At 36.4% G+C, this 4,848-nt stretch overlaps 1 long non-coding RNA gene across 1 annotated transcript; it reads left to right on the plus strand.

Moving 5' to 3' along the window:
- The first annotated feature begins 1,347 nt into the window (after positions 1-1,347).
- Positions 1,348-2,670, plus strand: LOC123662912. Its single transcript, XR_006744568.1, has 2 exons — positions 1,348-2,150; positions 2,564-2,670. It is a non-coding gene; the product is annotated as an uncharacterized LOC123662912 (long non-coding RNA).
- Positions 2,671-4,848: the final 2,178 nt, after the last annotated feature.

Here is a 4,848-nt window from a genome sequence, read left to right on the forward strand (position 1 = left end):
CTCCGGAATTGGTAGAGAGCTAAGGTAGTTTAGAGTTGATAGTTTGGCTTGTGTATCAATCTTAGTAGTATGTGAAAAATTTCTGTTAAGAGCATCAATATCAAGGTGTTCACTGATACAACCCTTCTGCCGCCCAAAGCCGAGTGTCTTTAGAAACTTCCACGTTTGACGAGGGTTATTGTTTTGGAGGGAAGAGTGTATAAATTCACGCTGTGCATCACGGCAAACTCTACTGCAGAAGTTACGCAATTTTTTGTATTTTAATAGATTGTTATCAGTAGGTTTAACTTTATATTTAAACTTAGCAGCGTTGCGTCTAGCCATTAATGTTCTTAACTCTTGAGTAAGCCAAGGAGCTGGGAGATGCTTAAGTTTTACAGGTCTTGGGTTTTGGGTTTTGGGTTTGTTGTCGGTAATGCTTTTTTACTTCACAAGGGTGCCAAGTTTTTGGTTGTTTATGCCTTTTAAGCATTTCAACTGAAAAGTACAAATGTTGCTTAAAGCTTACTTCCATTTCGTAATTTAACAGATCTATGGCGCTTGTGCCCTATATAAAAAATGCATACTTTATTACTCTGGCGGTTATCCCCTATTTCCATTCAGTTCTTAAGTCAGCCAAGTCGGTTATGCCCTATTACCTCAATTGATTTTAATATGACACTGGTGGTTATACCTTACTTCCGTTTACTATTATAAATACGATTGTCGCTAATTCCATATTACTTAAATTAAATTAGATATCATGGTGTCGATTATAACATATTTCTGCGTTCTACAATCATACTTATACGTCGCTTATACCGCAATACCAAATAAGGATTTAATAACGAGTCGGGGCTTATGCCATTGGATTGATTGGATTATGCCACAAAAAACAGTTTTAAACGCTCGCTTGTCCCGCCGCAACACTCAGCCGCGCGCTGTGACAGCGTGAACACGCGCGACTCGTTCGCTCCTATATTTAATAATATCGGGACCCACAGGATTGGTAAGCTATCTCTTTTTATTATTTGTGATTATTTATTATTCATGCATTGTTATCTATGTTACCTGTATTTCATTCAATGGTATTATTTTAGGTTAAACAACGGAATGAAAAGGCCGAAAAAGGGACATTTTAGAAATGGCTTTGAAGTCAACAGATTTACAAAAACCTAAACCAGTTAACCGAAAATTCGACTCTACTTTGAAAAAGGTAAATAAGTAGTCATTTTATGCAGAAACATTGTAGGTATTTTTAGATAGATATTTTTTATAGCTGTCTAATGTTTCGTAGTTATTCTAGCATTTATAAGACTATTTCCTTTTTTTTAAATAGCGTATAGCCCTACCTGCCTGAGTCTGCTTTATTGATCAACTTAATACCGCAAACTACGACGGACATCCCACCACCAGTTCTGCTCCAGATGCTATGTCGGAACATTTTAACTGTTGTGCACTGGATGCTGCAATAGAGATCTGCTTTGCGTCTGATCCTGTAGCAACTCACATCACCCCTTCTGCCTCAGAAGATGAGTCAAATTTCCGTCCTAATTCTGCAAAGGGAAATGAGATGAACCCTACATCTGCCACCAATGACTGCTCTGCGTCTGGTCCTGTAAGCACTCCCGTCACCCCTTTTGCCTCAGAAGATGAGTCAAATGTCCGTCCTAGTTCTGCAAAGAAAAATGAGATGAACCCTACATCTGCCATCATTGAAAATTCTACGCTAACAATCACAGAACTAAGTCTGCCTCCTCCACCGGAATTTTCTCAAAGTAATAATAATTCACCTTTAGTAAAATCGGCAAAAAGAGAGAAAAATAGTCGAAAATCGAAGCAATCTGTTGACGTTCGTCCATGCATATCGTCGGTGATATTCTGAAACCGCGGAACTAACAGTCTTTAAAACCGCGTATTTACAAAAGTAGCAAAATCGAGATTTCGCGGGCTTAGCTTTGTTGTAGTGATTGGCTGCGTTCTGTGATGTTGGCCGGGCCGAAAATCCAATAGGAAGCCGTGAAATCGAATGTCTTTTAAACCGCGAAACGTCAGGTGATTGTTTATTGTGCCCAAACCGCGAATCTACGCATCATAACATGAAAAGTGTGTTTGTTTAACGAAGCGTGCGTGAAATAGTGTGGTTTTTATTATAAATGCTGCAATAATTGGTAAGTGAACACAATAATTCCATATTATATTGGTTAAGTTACTTTTTTGTATAGTTTCTTATTTGAATTATTAATATTTACCCTAAAAAAAGTCTTTAACTTTTTGGATGTTAGATACGCAGTTTTAAAACACTTCACGTTTTTGTTTTCTGTTACATACGCGGTTGCAAAATTGGTGTACCTACTCGTAACTCAAGATAATTTATTGTATTTAGTATCATAAAAGTACACTGCGACTGGATGTGTCTGTACTAATACCTACTAGTAGATAATAATAGTAGCCAAGTAGGTAGAAGGTAAAGTTTTTCTGTTTGTAGAAAGTTATCTCTGGAAATTTTGAACCTATCTTTGAGAATTCAACTACTATTTAAATATAGTTTTGGTAACTGATCCTACCTTTGTTTTTTTTTTAGTTTACGTCATGGAGCAAGAAAATGAATCTGCGGATGTATCTGTTGTCACTTTAAGAGATCTAGAAAAACGTCGCGCCGAACTTGTACGTAAAAAGCAGCTCATCTTGGATAAACTGAATAATACTAACTTACACATCCCAAATAAAAAATTACAAATAAATAAATATTAACTGAACCGTCTCCAGCGACGCAACTGTCATGTTTCCCAAATGCCTCTACATCCGAAAATGTTCATGATAGCATTGCATACTGTGAAACTCTGACGGCTGTGTGAACTTGGCACCCGACTTTGGAAAAAATTTTCTTTTTTGGATTCATTTAATAGATATTGGTTAGTAGTTGATAGTAGTGACAACAACTTTTTTTGTAGTTGTACAAAAAAAAATTTTTTTCGCACCAAAAAATATTGCATCCCCCCACATTTAAAATAAATTTTTTTTTTCTTCGATTCTTATAGAGGAACGTTAATAGATGATTGTAGTGCATTTTGTTTTGTTTTTAGTAAGCTAGAAAAAAAAATATTTAAAAATATAAAAAATAATAAATTGCGAGCAATTATCGTCATGAATTTTACCTCTATAAAATCAATTTGAAAGCCTCAATAATTACAATTACAGGTTAATTGAACGATAATTTCCGTAGCGATTTATAGTCATCATTTTTTTAGTTAGTGATAGAATTAATATGACATACTCGTAATATATAACAGTATCAGATGCAGTGAAAGTAAGAAAACCAGTGATTCAGTGCGAGCCAGTTACCGATGGATGGTCTTCACAATTACTGCATACGTCTAAAATGATTGAGGGACCTCTATAGAGGTTTTTGATTAAAAGACTTTCGTTTGTAGTTGAATAGAACTTACAGAAAATTGAAGTGAGATCCGCGGGAGTACGAAAATTTCGACTTCGACTGATTCGATGCGAGCCAGTTACCGATGGATGATCTTCACAATTACTACAAACGTCATAAATCCTTGAGGGACCTCCAAAGAGGTTTGTAGTGAAAAGACTTTTGTTTGTAGTTCAATAAAACTTACTGAAAATTGAAGAGACAGCCGCGGAAGAACGAAAATATCGATTTCTACATGTTCCGTGTGAGCCATTACATATGGTTGGTCTTTACGATTACTACAAACGTCATAAATCATTGAGGGACCTCCAAAGAGGTTTGTAGTGAAAAAACTTTCGTTTGTAGTTGAATAGAACTTACAGAAAATTGAAGTTAAAACCGCGGAAGTACGAAAATTTCGACTTCGACTGATTCGATGCGAGCCAGTTACCGATGGATGATCTTCACAATTACTACAAACGTCATAAATCATTGAGGGACCTCCAAAGAGGTTTGTAGTGAAAAAACTTTCGTTTGTAGTTGAATAGAACTTACAGAAAATTGAAGTGAGATCCGCGGGAGTACGAAAACTTCGACTTCGACTGATTCGATGCGAGCCAGTTACCGATGGATGATCTTCACAATTACTAAAAACGTCATAAATCCTTGAGGGACCTCCAAAGAGGTTTGTAGTGAAAAGACTTTTGTTTGTAGTTGAATAAAACTTACTGAAAATTGAAGAGACAGCCGCGGAAGTACGAAAATATCGATTTCTACATGTTCCGTGTGAGCCATTACATATGGTTGGTCTTTACGATTACTACAAACATCATAAATCATTGAGGGACCTCCAAAGAGGTTGTAGTGAAAAAACTTTCGTTTGTAGTTGAATAGAACTTACAGAAAATTGAAGTTAAAACCGCGGAAGTACGAAAATTTCGACTTCGACTGATTCGATGCGAGCCAGTTACCGATGGGTGATCTTCACAATTACTATAAACGTCATAAATCATTAAGGGACCTCCGAAGAGGTTTTTAATTAAAAAACTTTTGTTTGTAGTTGAATAGAACTTACAGAAAACTGAAGTGAGATCCGCGGGAGTACGAAAACTTCGACTTCGACTGATTCGATGCGAGCCAGTTACCGATGGATGATCTTCACAATTACTACAAACGTCATAAATCCTTGAGGGACCTCCAAAGAGGTTTGTAGTGAAAAGACTTTTGTTTGTAGTTCAATAAAACTTACTGAAAATTGAAGAGACAACCGCGGAAGTACGAAAATATCGATTTCTACATGTTCCGTGTGAGCCATTACATATGGTTGGTCTTTACGATTACTACAAACGTCATAAATCATTGAGGGACCTCCAAAGAGGTTTGTAGTGAAAAAACTTTCGTTTGTAGTTGAATAGAACTTACAGAAAATTGAAGTTAAAACCGCGGAAGTACGA

This window comes from Melitaea cinxia, chromosome 19, assembly GCF_905220565.1.
Source record: "Melitaea cinxia chromosome 19, ilMelCinx1.1, whole genome shotgun sequence".
In the NCBI taxonomy this organism is placed as follows: Eukaryota; Metazoa; Arthropoda; class Insecta; order Lepidoptera; family Nymphalidae; genus Melitaea; species Melitaea cinxia.